Source organism: Coenobita brevimanus, chromosome 103, assembly GCF_032717465.1.
Source record: "Coenobita brevimanus isolate Jiangsu-jjx chromosome 103, ASM3271746v2, whole genome shotgun sequence".
Lineage (NCBI taxonomy): Eukaryota > Metazoa > Arthropoda > Malacostraca > Decapoda > Coenobitidae > Coenobita > Coenobita brevimanus.
The window spans coordinates 34,717,596-34,734,995 of record NC_137056.1 but is presented as its reverse complement, the minus strand read 5'-3'; the positions used below and the strand labels follow the sequence as shown (position 1 = coordinate 34,734,995).

The 17,400-nt window shown below is 41.1% G+C and overlaps 1 protein-coding gene across 1 annotated transcript in view; it reads right to left on the bottom strand.

Annotated features, from left to right (window-relative positions):
- LOC145415746 (proton-coupled amino acid transporter-like protein acs) overlaps positions 1-17,400 on the bottom strand; it is a 174,184-nt gene that overhangs the window by 33,923 nt on the left and 122,861 nt on the right. The gene's annotated exons all lie outside the window — the stretch shown is intronic.

Below are 17,400 nucleotides of genomic sequence, written 5' to 3'. Positions count from 1 at the left end.
TTATTAGACCTTATATTTACTAGGCAAGATAATGATATCAGCTACAAAATGTATCACCCTCCATTCGGCAAAAGCGACCATGCAATATTAAACTGCAACTTCAGGACTGCATATGATGTAGTTAGCAGTAACGAAAATTATAAAAAGAGCCTAATCTACAAAAAGGGCAACTATCATGACCTAAAGATGTACCTCATAGATATAGAATGGAAAAAGAGCTTAGAGGGCAAGATATAAATATTATGCAGTATATAGAAAATTCTGTGAATTTTATGAAACAGGAATCCACAATTATATCCCTCAGCACAAAGAAACAGAAATAAGGTTAAAGAAATGGTTTAATCCATCCATCCATCCATCATCCAATCCTACATTGCCCCATGAGGAGCGTAGGAGCCTGGGGCTAGGCAGTTGGTCCCGACATTTAAGATGAGAGTGACTAGCCTCACTCATCCCTGAGTGGCATTACATGAGCAATGAACCCCAACCACCCCTTGGATATAAGCCTTCACCGGCTCAATCTGACTGGAACGCAATAATTACCCACTAAACCACCAGGCACCAAAATTTGGCTATGTGGTTACCACCCAGTGTTGTAAATGGTTTCCTGGTGCACAGGAAACCATTTGGCTTGTCACTCAGTGTAAAGTCACCCACAGGATGAAGGAAGTGGGAAGAATGAAGGAAAGAAAGACAGAAGAGGGAGCGTAAGGTCACCTGTAGGCAGAAAGACAAGGAAAGAATGAAGGAAAGAAAGACAGAAGACAATGGAAGGAAAGAAGGATGGAAAGAAAAGGGGAGACACCCGAAAGCAGCACTATATTGAGTGAGTGGATGGTGAATGCCCCCACCTACCACAAAAATGGTTTAATACAGAATGTAAAAAATCAAATGAGAAAACGGATTAGCTGTGGAAATGAAACAGAAGATACAACAACAAGACAGCATATAACAGCTATAAACAAGCAAGAAATGATTATACAGGGATACTCAAAGACAGTCTGAGGAAGACATCTACAGTATAATACATAAAAGTCTTATTGTGTGTTTGTTTGTCCTTCAATCATCCCTAAACCAAGGACCAGAGACCCCCCAGATTCATCTATATCCTGATTCAGGGTGACCCAAGGATGATTTTAGGGTGGTCAAAATTCAGATCTGGGTCATTTGAGGTCACCAGTAGTGTTCTCCTTTTCTGGCCCAGGCAATGCCAGGTACCCCTGCAGCCCAATTTTTGGCATCGAGACTCACATGACCTCCAGTTCAGACACAGGCTATGTGAGATTGACCTCTGAGGTCACTTGAGGTCACAGTTGGAGGTCATTTGAGGTCATCAGAAATACACACTCAAACAACTTTACCCAGCAGGCCAATTTTTGGCATGGAGACTCATATGACATCCGGTTAGGACATAGGCTATGTGAGGATAACGTCTGAGGTCATTTGAGGTCACCGATAAAAGTCAACAAGTGCACACAAGTACTGTACGTTAGTGTGCAAAAGCTGAAACAGAAAGTTCCTGAACCTCTTATAATCCCTCTTCAAAAGCATAAGAGGTACATGGTCATTCTGGAGTAGAAAGGAAGACTGAACTAGAACACATAGAATTAGAGTGTTCATCTTTTTGGCCTGGCAATGCCAGGTGCCCCTGGTAGTTACAAATTAAAGAAGTGATCAACCGAAGCTGTTTTAGAGCTACATCTGAAGCAAAACCAAAGTTAAAGATAAAATACGGTCCATCATGGATGAGGGGCTAACCTATATCCAAGAAGAAGATATCTGTGAAGTACTTAAAATATTCCGATCAGTTTTTACAGAAGAAAGTAATTTTGAGAGAGATGATAAGGAACATGCATGCCCACACATATTACCAGATAAATGAATATCAGTGCAAGAGGCACAGGAAGAGTTGAGTAAAGTAGACAAAGGAAAAGCATATGATCCTAACAAAATTATAGGTTGGGTGCTACATGAGTGTGCAGAAGAGTTAAGCAGACCAATATATTTAATATTCAAGGAATCCTTAAGTCAAGGTAAACTATCTGCTATTTGGAAGAAAGCAAACATTGTTCCCCTAGTCAAGAAAGGAGATAGACAAAATTCACTCAACTACTGACCAGTGTTGTAAGTAAGATACTAGAAAAGCTGATAAGAAAATCTGGGCAAACCATCTGGAAAAATAAAATATGATAACAGGAAGACAGTTCAGTTTTAGAAAGGGAAAATCATGTATTACTAATGTATTCAGCTACCATGACAGAGTTGTAGCAACACTACAGAAAAGAGAAGGATGAGTGGACAGTATCTATTTAGATTTCAAGAAAGCATTTGAGAGTACCACACGAGACTTTTATGGAAACCATGCCATCTAGGAGGAAACCAAGGTAATCTGTACTGTTGGCTGCAAGACCTTTTCAGTACAAGGAAAATGGGAACAGAATTAGGAGGAAATTACTCATCATGGAGAGAAGTAGCTAGTGCAGTTTCACAGGGCTCAGTGCTGGCACCAATAATGTTTTTAGTACATATAAATGTCAATATCAAAGGCACTGGAAATGGAAGCTATCTAAATATTTTTCCTGATGATGCAAAAATACAAATGAGAATTACAAACACAGACTTTTCCAGAGCTACAAGAAGAATTAAATAAGCTTCATGAATGGAGCAATAGCTGGCAAATGGAATTCTATCTATCTATCTATCTATTGCCAGACACCATAATCCCATAAAGGGTGGCCATTTGACACTGAGTTATGGTCCTTTCACCGCAAGAAGTCCGTTCAGGGTGGGGCCCACCTGGTGAATCACCTCTAGCGATGCTGCCAAATCAACCGTAGTACATGCCTATCTCTCTCTTATTTCCCATCTATGTGCTATTTGAAATTGTTTTTAATATTCTGTATATAATAAAGGACGCTATATAGTACATTGAGTATCAATTCTTAGAATTATAACAATGATTTGAATGAATTCTATGACACGCGGCAGCGCTTTTTTCCCATGTTGCCACGCCGAGGTCGGCGAGGGACCCAGGGTCAGAGAGAGGATTAGGCCTACAGGGGAAACCTCTTAAAAATAAAACGTGCCTAGACTTTTACCTCATAGGTGGTGTGGAAAAAGAGTTGAAAATAAATAATAAATATATATATATATATATATTTTTCATTCATTCATTGCCAGACGCCATGTATCCCAAACGGGGTGGCCAATGGCTTAGAGTTAATTGTTTTACAGGGAGGGGCACTAATCCTCCACCAACCCACTTGACACGTAGGGATGCCAACAGCATCTGGTGTTCCCAGGCGGTCACCCATCCAAGTACTAACCAGACCCAACGTTGCTTAACTTCATATATATATATATATATATATATATATATAGAGAGAGAGAGAGAGAGAGAGAGAGGGGGGGGGGGAGAAACATGTGGGATGGGGGTAGGTAGTGATAATCCGATAATTGGTGGTCAAATTGGCAATGTCGCACTCGGGGAAAGTCCAACTTCTGCCACACCCTGAATGGACTTCTTGCTGCGAAAGGACCATAGTTGTTTTACAGGGAGGGGCACCAACCCTCCACCAACCCACTTGTTGACGCGTAGGGAGCACGTATGGTTTGGTTATTTGGTTACCACCTAGCGTTGTAAATGGTTTCTTGGCTTACAGGAAACCATTTGGCTTGTCACTCAATGTAAAGCCACCTGTAAAGGAGAGAAAAGGAATATGAAGTGACAGGAAAGATAGCAGAAATAGGAAGAGAGGAGGGCAGGCACAGAAAAAGAATGATAAAAGCTAAGGAAGTAGGCAGCACTACATCAAATGAGTGGATGATGGTTGCCACCACCTACCACAAAATGGAATTCAATGTGGACAAATGCCAAGTAATTAAGTTTGGTAAAAATGGAAAAAGACCAGACTGGGATTATAAGCTAGGAAGTTCAACCCTACATTTACCACGAAAGAAGAAGGACATCGGAGTGATTATCAATAACAGACTACCTCCGGCTGACCACATCTATGAGAAGATACGAAACATGTATACACTGCTTGCTAATGTGAGAAGAACATTCACATTTATAATTGAGGACATGCTGAGAAAGATAATAACATCATTCATCAGACCAACCCTGAAGTATGCATCAGTAGTCTGGAATCCATCATCATCATCTGGACTTCCTTTCCCACCCTAGGGTAAGGTGAGGAGTAGCAATGTCCACATAGCCCAAGTCTGCCCAATCCAATGGACCACGCTTCCATTCACTCATCATTCAAGCCCCTGGAATCCTGGCTCTATCTAATATGCCAAAAACGTTCACCACATTCTGTAGCTTCACATAAATGTATCCGACAGAGTCAATCCGGACACTTCATGTTAAAAAGGGGTGCCAAATCCCTGATCATGAACTTCTCACAATATTCATCCAGTCAGCTCATCTCTTGTCAGTCCCCTAGCCTCACTGACTTCTATACCTCTCTTCCTCACACACTCATCCACCATACCCCACCACATTCTCTCTCTCTCTCTCTCTCTCTCTCTTTTTTTTTTTTTTTTTTTTTTTATGTGAGGGAGAAGGAACCAAAGGCAATGAGCCCACAAAACTGTTCCTTCCAAGAGAGAAACAAAATACAAGAGAGAGCCAAATTCAAGATCCATTCATTTCGAGATGCCTGGACACACTGTGTTTGAAAGACTGGAGATCATAGGAAGCAGGAAATACAGACAAAGGGAGACAGTTCCAGAGCTGACCTATTGCATAAATGAAGGACTGGGAGTAACAGTTAACTCTTGCATTAGAGAGTTGGACAGAAAAGGGGTGAGAGTCTGCTGCTAGACGGGTGCTACACGCCCGTCGTAGAAATGGAGGAATGCATGCAGACAGTTCAGAGGAACAGTGACCACTGAAGTAGCAATAGAAAAGAGATAAAGATGCAACATTGCAGCAAAGAGACAGAGGTTGAAGGGAGTCAGTAAGATGGGGAGTTAATGGGACGAAAAGCCTCTGACTCCACCCTACTGAGAAGAGCTGTATGTGGGGAGCCTCCCCACACATGAGAGTTGTACTCCACACAGGGGTGGATAAAACCCCTGTATAGAGTCAACAATTGTGCAGGGGTAAAGAAGGAACGGAGTCGGCTTAGCACACCCAATCGCTTGGAAGCAGATTTTACAAGAGATGTAATATGATCTTTCCAAGACAAGTCCCGAGCAAATGAAACCCCAAGCATGTTCAACGATGATGCAGGATTAAGTTGAGTATTATTAAACATAAGTGGGTATACCTGTGGAAGATTTTGACGGGTTGATAGGTGTAAAAACTGAGTCTTTGATGCATTAAAAACAACCAGATTATTTTTACCCCAGTCAGAGATATGAGCCAAGTCAGACATTAGGTGTGCCATAGCCTCATCCCTTGCCTGTTGAAGAAACTGCTGAGATGGACATTGTGGGAATCGAATGGAAAGGTGAAGGGTGGAGTCATCAGTGTATGAGTGGATAAGGTTAGATGTACAGCTTAGAAGGTCATTGATGAATAAAAGGAAGAGAGTTGGTGATAGGACAGAGCCCTGAGGAACACCACTGTTAACAGATCTAGGAGAAGAACGATAGCAGTCTACAACAGCAGCTACAGAACGACCAGAAAGGAAGCTAGAGATGAAGGCACAGATAGAAGGATAGAAACCGTAAGAGGGCAGTTTGGAAATTAAAGATTTATGCCAGACTTGATCGAAAGCCTTTGAGATGTCAAGTGCAATGGCAAAGCTTTCGCCAAAGTCCCGAAAGGAGGATGACCAGGAGTCTGAAAGGTAGGTGAGAAGATCGCCTGTGGAGCGTCCCTGACGGAACCCATACTGATGATCAGAAAGAAGGTTGTGATAGGAAAGATGCTTTAAAATTTTTCTATTAAGAACAGACTCAAAAACTTTTGAGATACAGGATGTTAATGCAATTGGATGATAGTTAGAGGGTTGGGAATGGTCACCCTTCTTTGGGACTGGCTGAATGAGAGCAAACTTCCAGCAAGAAGGAAAGGTACAAGTTGACAGACAAAGGCGAAAGAGTTTGCCTAGGCAGGGTGTAAGCACAGAAGCACAGTTCTTGAGAACAACAGGAGGGACTCCATCAGGCCCATATGCCTTATTAGTACTGAGGCCAGCAATAGCAGAAAATATATCAGCTGAAGAAATTTTAATGTTAGCCATGAGGAAGTCAGAGGGGGGAAGTGATGGAGGAACAGCACCGGAATCGTCTAAGGTGGAATTGGAGGAGAAGGTCTGAGCGAAGAGATCTGCTTTATCAGTAGAAGAAATAGCTACAGAGCCATCAGAGTAGAAAAGACGAGGGAAGGATGATGAGGTAAAGTTGTTAGAAAGGTTTTTGGCAAGGTGCCAAAAGGAGCAGGAAGAGTTCGAGTTAGAGAGTTGAGAGCATTTTGTACGGATGAAATTATGTTTAGCAGAGCGAAGAACAGACTTAGCACGATTCCCGGCAGAAATGTAGAAAAGATGTGATTAAGGGGTGGGTTGGCTCTGGTACCTTTTATAGGCCCTCTCCTTGTTGCGGACAGCATTAGAACAAGCGTGATTAAACCAAGGCTTTCGTGCATTAGTCAAAGGATATGAGAAAGGAATATATGCTTCCATGCCCGAGAGAATAACCTCCGTAACGCGCAAGGCACACCCAGATGGTCTTGGCCTACCTAGCCTCCTCTCTCCTTCAAATTCGCTCAGATATACCTTTTTCATCACTCTCTTGTTGTCCATTCTCTACACATGACCATACCATCTCAGTACACTCTCTTCGATTCTGGTGTCCACCGACTTCCTCACTCCACATCATTCACGAATCACATTATTCTGTATCCTATCCACCTTCTGCACTCCACAAACATTCCTTAACAGTCCCATTTCCACTGCTCTCATTCCTGACATTTCATATTCATGCCACACAACAGTCTCGCATCCATATGTTAAAGCTGAAACTAACACTTCCTCATGCAAGCCTCGTGCAGCTGCAACTCAAGCCTCTGTTTCCTATCAAGGCCTTCACTGCACCAGCTACTTTCCTTCCTTGTGTCACCCTACTTTCCATTTCTTTCGAACATTTTCCTCTCTTTTCTATCACTGTACTCAGGTATTTGAACTCTCCCACCTATTCCAGTCTCCCTCCATTCACTGAAACATCACACAGGGAGTTGCTTTCTCCCTCATTAACCATCACTTTGCTCTTTTCTATGCTAACTCTCAAGGCATGATGCTCACAGACATCAGCAAAACTCTGCACTAGTCTACAAGTTCTTGTCTGGTATTTGTAGGTGGTACTGCAGCATCAGTATACACCAAATCTGAGATAGTCCATCCATCACCATTCATTACCAAAGCCATCCCTCTCTCCATTACTCATGTTTTTACTTCTCATCACCCCATCCATATATAAATATTGTAAAAACAGACTTAGCATGATTCCGGGCAGAAATGTATAAAAGATGTGATTAAGGGGTGGGTTGGCTCCGGTACCTTTTATTGGCCCTCTCCTTGTTGCGGACAGCATTAGAACAAGCGTGATTAAACCAGGCCTTTCATGCATTAGTCAAAGGATATGAGAAAGGAATGTATGCTTCCATGCCTGTGAGAATAACCTCCGTAACGCGCAAGGCACACCCAGATGGTCTTGGCCTACCTAGCCTCCTCCCTCCTTCAAATTCGCTCAGATATACCTTTTTCATCACTCTCTTGTTGTCCATTCTCTACACATGACCATACCATCTCAGTATACTCTCTTCGATTCTGGTGTCCACCGACTTCCTCACTCCACATTATTCACGAATCACATTATTCTCTATCCTATCCACCCTCTGCACTCCACAAACATTCCATAACAGTCCCATTTCCACTGCTCTCATTCCTGATTTTTCATATTCATGCCACACAACAGTCTCACATCCATATGTTAAAGCTGACACTAACACTCCCTCATGCAAGCCTCGTGCAGCTGCAACACTCAAGCCTCTGTTTCCTATCAAGGCCTTCACTGCACCAGCTACTTTCCTTCCTTGTGTCACCCTATTTTCCACTTCTTTCGCACATTTTCCTCTCTTTTCTATCACTGTACCCAGGTATTTGAACTCTCTCACCTTTTCCAGTCTCCCTCCATTCACTGAAACATCACACTGGGAGTCGCTTTCTCCCTCATTAACCATCACTTTGCTCTTTTCTATGCTTACTCTCAAGGCATGATGCTCACAGACATCAGCAAAACTCTGCACTAGTCTACAAGTTCTTGTCTGGTATTTGCAGGTAGTACTGCAGCATCAGTATACACCAAATCTGAGATAGTCCATCCATCACCATTCATTACCAAAGCCATCCCTCTCTCCATTACTCATGTTTTTACTTCTCATCACCCCATCCATATATATATATTGTAATAACAGACTTAGCACGATTCCGGGCAGAAATGTATAAAAGATGTGATTCAGGGGTGGGTTGGCTCTGGTACCTTTTATAGGCCCTCTCCTTGTTGCGGACAGCATTAGAACAAGCGTCATTAAACCAAGGCTTTCGTGCATTAGTCAAAGGATATGAGAAAGGAATGTATGCTTCCATGCCCGAGAGAATAACCTCCGTAACGCGCAAGGCACACCCAGATGGCCTTAGCCTACCTAGCCTCCTCCCTCCTTCAAATTCGCTCAGATATACCTTTTTCACCACTCTCTTTTTGTCCTTTCTCTACACATGACCATACCAGCTCAGTACACTCTCTTCGATTCTGGTGTCCACCGACTTCCTCACTCCACATTATTCACGAATCACATTATTCTGTATCCTATCCACCCTCTGCACTCCACAAACATTCCTTAACAGTCCCATTTCCACTGCTCTCATTCCTGACTTTTCATATTCATGCCACACAACAGTCTCATATCCATATGTTAAAGCTGACACTAACACTCCCTCATGCAAGCCTCGTGCAGCTGCAACACACAAGCCTCTGTTTCCTATCAAGGCCTTCACTGCACCAGCTACTTTCCTTCCTTGTGTCACCCTACTTTCCACTTCTTTTGCACATTTTCCTCTCTTTTCTATCACCGTACCCAAGTATTTGAACTCTCTCACCTATTCCAGTCTCCCTCTATTCACTGAAACATCACACTGGGAGTCACTTTCGCTCTCATTAACCATCACTTTGCTCTTTTCTATGCTTACTTTCAAGGCATGATGCTCACAGACATCAGCAAAACTCTGCACTAGTCTACAAGTTCTTGTCTGGTATTTGCAAATAGTACTGCAGCATCAGTATACACCAAATCTGAGATAGTCCATCCATCACCATTCATTACCAAAGCCATCCCTCTCTCCATTACTCATGTTTTTACTTCTCATCACCCCATCCATATATATATATTGTAAAAACAGACTTAGCAATGATTCCGGGCAGAAATGTATAAAAGATGTGATTCAGGGGTGGGTTGGCTCCGGTAACTTTTATAGGCCCTCTCCTTGTTGCGGACAGCATTAGAACAAGCATGATTAAACCAAGGCTTTCATGCATTAGTCAAAGGATATGAGAAAGGAATGTATGCTTCCATGCCTGAGAGAATAACCTCCGTAATGCGCAAGGCACACCCAGATGGCCTCGGCCTACCTAGCCTCCCCCCTCCTTCAAATTCGCTCAGATATACCTTTTTCATCACTCTCTTGTTGTCCATTCTCTACACATGACCATACCATCTCAGTACACTCTCTTCGATTCTGGTGTCCACCGACTTCCTCACTCCACATTATTCACGAATCACATTATTCTGTATCCTATCCACCTTCTGCACTCCACAAACATTCCTTAACAGTCCCATTTCCACTGCTCTCATTCCTGACTTTTCATATTCATGCCACACAACAGTCTCACATCCATATGTAAAATCTGACACTAACACTCCCTCATGCAAGCCTCGTGCAGCTGCAACACTCATGCCTCTGTTTCCTATCACGGCCTTCACTGCACCGGCTACTTTCCTTCCTTGTGTCACCCTACTTTCCACTTCTTTCGCACATTTTCCTCTCTTTTCTATCACTGTACCCAGGTATTTGAACTCTCTCACCTATTCCAGTCTCCCTCCATTCACTGAAACATCACACTGGGAGTCGCTTTCTCTCTCATTAACCATCACTTTGCTCTTTTCTATGCTTACTCTCAAGGCATGATGCTCACAGACATCAGCAAAACTCTGCACTAGTCTACAAGTTCTTGTCTGGTATTTGAAGGTAGTACTGCAGCATCAGTATACACCAAATCTGAGATAGTCCATCCATCACCATTCATTACCAAAGCCATCCCTCTCTCCATTACTCATGTTTTTACTTCTCATCACCCCATTCATATATATATATTGTAAAACCATGGGAGACATCACACAACCTTGTCACACGCCCCCACCGATCGTGAACCATTCATTCAGATGCCCATTTACCCTGACACATGCTTCACTACCATCATAAAAACTCTTGACAGCCCCTAACAGCTTACTATCTACACCGTACATGCGCAAAACTTTCCACGATCCTTCTCTGTCTACTTTGTCGTATGGAATCCACATCTCAGAAAACACATACCGGTAGATAAGATTGAAAAAGTACAAATGGCAGCTACAAGATAGGTACCAAGGATAAGGGATCTAAGCAAAGAAGAAAGACTAAAGAAACTGAACCTATCAACATTACAAGAGAGAAAGAATAGACATGATTATACTATATAAATGTATCACAAGGAAAGTGAAAATAGACATACAAGTAAATGAGTATATAACCTATGAGGAAGCACCAGCAGGAGGACACTGCAATAAACTGCCTAAAAAGAGAGGTGATAATGATGTAAGAAAATTCAGTTTCCCAAATAGGGAACTGATCAGTGGAAGGCACTACCAAATGAAATAGTGTGTTCCAAAACTATTCATAAATTTAAGGATATGTATGATAAAAATGGTTTGATACACAGGACAGTATGAGCTTGACTCATTCCTCTAATGATACAATAAGGTAAGAACACACACACAAAAATGTTTGGATAAGGAGAGATGCAAATGAGGAAGAAAGAGTTAAAATAAAGGAGTTACTAAGGGAAGCAAAGGTAAAAAATGAACAGAGAACGGAGGAAAAGAAGACAGTGTTTTATTGGAGAGTCACGGATCAGAAATTAAGGAAGTGGTGCCGACGGAGAGAAGGAGAAAAGACGGTATAAAAAAATTCAAAAATAATCTGAAGGTGGCACATACTAATGTTGATGGTTTAATATTGGCAAGGTTAGAAATCAATGATTTTTTGAGGGTACATGAACCTAATGTTATATGCTTTGTAGAGACCAATTTAAGAGAAGATACTGATGATCATATGGGAGATGGTAAATACAAACTGTGGAGAAGACACAGAAAAGAAAAAATGGGAGGAGGAGTGATGGTAGCACTGAAGAACAACATAAATGTAGATACCGTGGAAATGGGAGAAGGCAGGGGCAAAGTGATAAACATGAAATTAGAAACTGGAGAAAATATCAAGAAAGATATGGCGGTAGTGTATGTTCCCTCTAAGACAAGAGCCTGGAGTGATGATGAATACCAGGAAATGTTGTTAGACATGGCTAGTTATTAACACAAAATGACTGAGAAAAGCGACAATATAATTTTAATGGGTGACTTCAATTGTAAAGAGGTGAACTGGGAGGAATGGGACTCAGAAGGCAGTGAAGATTCGTGGGGCGCTATATTATTAAATATAGCGATGAACAATGTGATGAAGCAATGGGTCAAAGAAGAGACATGGTTCTGAGGTGAGGACACACCAGCAAGACTAAATTTACTGTTTACCAAAGAACCTGATGTAATAGAATCCTTGAAATATCTGTGTCCTATTGGAAAAAGTGATCATGTAGTTACTGAGTTCCAGATGACAACAGGGAACGTGGAGCCAAGAGACAAGCTTTATAGGCAGGGAAGACACAACTTTGGGAAAGCAAACTATACAGGATTGAGAAAATTTTAAAAAAATGCAGATTGGAGAAAATTCAGAGAAACAAAAGAGATACTGAAGAAGTGGGATATTTTTCTAGGCCTCTTTAACCCCTAAACCGTGGGGTTGTATTTGCTTGATTTGCGTGTCTCGGGGGCATATTCGCACTCCAACAGACTCTCTAAAAATATTTGCCAAAAATCAGTTATTAGTCCTAGAATATTAAAATCAATATGCATATGGCACATACCTTCAGCTTTCTCCTGGGATGTTTGTTGAGCCTTCATCGAGTACCGTAGGACTTGTGGAGACCTCTGAAGTTGGGTAACGAAGTCTCCACTTTACACTTCCCGACAACCCGTAATATGATTACCACAGCCTGATATTATCACTAGAAACACTATTCTATGATTCTCAAATAGTTTGGAATCTATACTCCAAAAAAAAAAAAAAAACACTGTGAAAGCAATGAAAACTACGAGCGCGTATGACCTTCCCACTTGCGATCGTTCGCCGCTGGTGTTCTGTCATTTATTATTTATAAAAACACTCACACTTTATATTTCTATTACTATATAACACTTATATATATCTACAGTCTTTATCCATAAGTTTCCTTCAGTAATAGTAGTTTATTGTCACTGTAGGCATTCAATTTCTCTTTCAGTAAAACACGTAGCATTCACTTTCTCGTCCTGTATACTAGCGTTGAGAGTGAATCTGTCACTTTCACTTTCACTTTCATAACTCATTGTATTCATCCATGCTAGAGTGAAACTTTCACTTTCATTACTCCTAGTATATATACTCATATTCTTATATTACTACTCATTTACATTTCTATTTACAGTCTCTATTTTATTTACATTATTTACATTTCTATTTTATTTACACTGTGTTATGCACTGTCACTTGCAGTAACTTATAAAACTATTTTCCACTGTTCACTTACATTTACATTCAATGCTTTCACTTGCTGTTTACACATTATTTACACATTATTTACATTTCCACTTGCACTGTTTTACTCACCAGAATGATCGTAGTCACTGTATATCATTTTCATTGACATTTTAGCCAGTTCACATTCCACAGCAGTCAATTAGCCCTTTACTCCTTTCCACACGAGGTTTAGTGGGGGGTAGAGGTCCCATGGCCCTTTGCATGGGGCTAAAAAGCGGCAGAATTGGACAGGCGTGAATCCAATGTGCTTTCACCTTGAAAGACGACAGTAAACTGAATACAGTGTGGTGGCCTGCCTAGGGGGAGAGCAATGCTGCCAATGTCAGCTTGGTGACAGCTGCTAATATATACGCAATGAAATGATTGGCAGGAAATCTAGACAATACATAATAAATAAGGTAGTTCCAGGTGAATGTAAATATCACTTAGGCTTCTCCCTTCCTTTCTTATATATATTTTTATTACAAGAATAGATTATACGGTATATTTCAAGGGGAAATAAACAGCGAAAATTAGCAAACGAGTGCACGTGAGGTGTTGTCAGGTGATAATTAGCCAATTCCAGGTGTATGGCACTATCACTTACCTTATTTCTTTTTTGTATATATTATTTAGTATAAGAATAGGGCATAGGGCTTATTTCAATGGATGAAATCAGGGAAAATTCCAGGGAAGATTTACTTAGTGTAGCACGGCCGGGCAGGCAAGAGGAGAGGGTAATGGAGGGGAGGTAGGGAGGGGAGTCAAGAACGGGGAAAAATGGCTAAATTGTCAACAATGGATGGGAGTACAGATAAGATTAGGAGTGCTGACTAGTATTGGACATTGGCAGTACTGATAGATGATACAAGCCACCACTTGAAAGCCCGGGTGAATTCAAAATAACACAGAATTACAAAAGTGACGCCCCGCGGTATGATCCCTTGATTCCGTGCGTCACGAAAGAGACAAGGGTTAATTCTGGAGTGAAAAAATTTGTGCCAAGAGTAAGGAGGAAAGAAAACAGGAAAAAGGAGTGGTTTAATAGAAGGGTATGATAGCAAAAAAAGAGAGAGATACGGCATGGAACGATTGGAGAAAGAGAGGTAACAACAGAACAAAGGAAGAATACAAATGAACTAGAAAGAAATACACAAGAATATGCAGAGAGGAAGAAACGAATTCTGAAAATGGTATAATTAACAAATGTAACGATGAACCCAAACTGTTTTATAGATCTGTCAATGGCAAACTGAAACAAAGGGAAAGAATTACCAAACTGAAAGTAGAAGGAGAGGTCTATAAAGATGCGGCAATGCAAGCAGAAATAATGAACAAATGTTTCCAGTCAGTTTTCACTAATGAAATGAGTTTGTGGAAGGGAAGGGAGTGAATAGAAATGTAGTAATAAAAGATATAAAAGTGGAAGTACAGGAAGTGTATAAATTATTGGAAACTCAAGATGTAGGAAAAGCCCTAGGACCAGATGAAATCTCTAATTGGGTACTGAAGGAATGCCGAGAACAACTGGCTGATAAGATTCACAGTTTAACTGTGTGTTCTCTGAAAGAGGGGAAAGTGCCTCAAGAATGGAAGAGGGCAAATGCAGTACCAATTTATAAGGGAGGAAACAGGGACGAACCCCTGAATTATAGACCAGTGTTCCTAACCAGCATGGTCGCAAAATTGTGCGAGAGAATTCTGAAAGATAGAGTATAACGGGACCCACTTGTTCTTGGCTGTCAAGTGTAGGGCGTGAAAGGAGGTATACAGGGCAAAATCTCAGATGCACAGACTTACTGGATAGCCTTACTAATGTCTAAAATAAGAATGTGGTTTTTAAGATGGCAAAACAGATGAAGACAGAACACTACAGGATATCATAGGTCTGCAGTATGTAATGATGATAGAAAGGTGCAGTGGACAGTGAATACTAAAGTTGCCTGAAGAAAGCATTATAACTGGCTGCTGATTAAGGAGTTAAACTGGAACAGGGAAGGTTTGGAGTCAGGGGATCCAGTGTTTGGCCTATGGCTTTTGATTGACACTGCTACTGTGAGCAGGGCAGTAGGCAGGATATAGTCAGGGAAGGCAGTGGGTGCATCTAGGTCAATTGCTGAAATGTTCAAGGCTTCAGGAGATATAGAAGTTGGTTTAATTACCGATCTGATACATTCTACCATATATAAATGTGCTTTTCCAGATGATTAGCTAAAAGGTATAACTGTAAATGTTTATTAGGGGAAGGGTGATGCCCTGGAAAGAGAAAAGAGGCATAAAACTTTTGGACCAGATAATGGGAGGTATGATATGGGAAAGAGTCAATACTGATGAGATGCAGTTTGGGTTTATGCAAGGCAAAGGGACCACCGATGCAACATACATTGTCTAACAGCTTTTGGAAAATTATGCAGGGAAGGAGCTGTACTTTGTTTTTGTTGATTTGGAGAAGGCCATTGACAGAATTCCTATGGGAGGTGATGAAGTGAGCAATGAGAAAGCATGGGATCCAGAAATGGATTGTTAAAATGGTTATGGCAATGTATGGTGTGAATGGAGATCTGAGTGATGAGTATTCTGTGAATGATGGTGTGCATCAGGGGTCAATACTGAGTCACTTAAAGTTTCTTGTGATGCTTGAAGCTCTCAAGTAACCTTAGATTTACATGGTAGATGTTGATTGGTGATGATTTGGTACTGACTGCAGAGAATGAGAGGGAGGCGAAGGGTACAAAGGTTTGAGACTAAACAAAGACAAAACAAAAAAGATGATATCTGGGGTTGGTGGTGGTACTGTCAAAGTAAAAGGAGTGTAACCATTGGCACAAGGATGTAGAAAGTAACTCCATTCTGTGCAGTGTCTGTGATAAGTGGGCATGTAAGAGAAGTAGTGGTATTGGAGGTAGGCTGCAAAATAATGATAATTTCATGTGTGGTGTGTCAGGCATGAAATGAGTGTTCTTGCTGGAGTCTCATGAGTGTGAAGGAATTCTGCTAATGTATTTGGGGGATATGTCAGATGATGGAGCTAGCTTTGTGCCTAGGGTAATGGGTGGTTGGAGGAAGTTCTGGGAGCTGTTGCCTTTCCTGACACTGAGACGTCTATGCTAACGGGTCATTGTATGCATTATGTGTTAGGAGTGTAATGCTGTAATGTAGTGTGGCTCGGGCTGTAAAGGAAAAGGATGTTCATAGGCTCAAATGTACAGAAAGGATAACGATGAGATGGGTACATTATACATCTTTGAATGCGAGGCTTGGGGAGAGGGGGTTAGGAATGCAACTGAAAATCTGATTGGGATGAAGAGACTTGAATACATCAGTGCTGTCACAAGGAGGAGAAGACTGAGATGGTTCAGGTATGATGAAAGGGTGGAAGATTTTTTTTTTTTTTTTTTTTTTTTTTTTTTTTAACACAGAACAGAGGAAGGAAAAACAAATGAATAAAAAAATAATAATCTATACATCAGACTACTGGTGTCCTCCATTCATAAAATATCTGTAACAGTTGGACCTGAATAGCTGTAGACTGAAGTTTGGAGGGAAACATCTCTGGGGCAGTGAGTTCCAATGAGATGCAGTTTGCGGAATGAAAGAATTCCAATAGGCAGAAGTCCTGCAATATGGCTGAGTGACATTCCAGTCATGTGCCCTACCGGATGCCCACGTAGCATGAGGGAAGGCATGGAGAGGTGGCACAATGGACACAACTAGGTGTGGAAGGTATGAACATCGAGGGTAGGGCTGCAGGAGGCAAACCAAAAGAGACACGAGACATGGTCATAATGTGTGACGGGGATAAGGAGTTGAACAGGGAGACCACCAGAGAGCAGCATAGAAAGCCACCATTACATGACTGAGGCCAACACATGTGTGCATGTTGGAGCCTTTATAAATGAAAAAATGAAATGCAATGATATTAATTTTTTATATTTCTTTAAAATCTAACAGCATACACTTCTGGTAAGAAAAGCAAATTACTGGCTGCATTCCACTTCTTCAAAAATGATGCTTCTAATACTGCTCAGAAATACCACTCCAAGAACAGCATTTCTTTCAGGGTACTCTAATAATATTTTTTCAAAGATACAGTCAAAGCATGAAAAAAATACATGGAACAAAGATGCAGATTCAGAATCCTTCCTAACTGTGTCACTGAGGCCTGTGTCATCTCAACCTCAATTTTCAATACCTTTCCACAACCTTCTGTAACAATCTTATCATAAGCTGTAATTTGATAACAGCCTGACAACACTTCCAAACATATCACACCGCAAATCATTTCAAACACTAAAGGCACTACAACAATGACTTATACAGAAACTACTACCTACCATATTTTACAAACAAAATCAACTTTCACTTGCTTCATTCCTGACTTATGGTAATATCAAATGTCCCTACAAGTACACTGTGCATGAAAAACTATCTATCTATCTATCTGTTGGTGAAAAAAAATCATGTA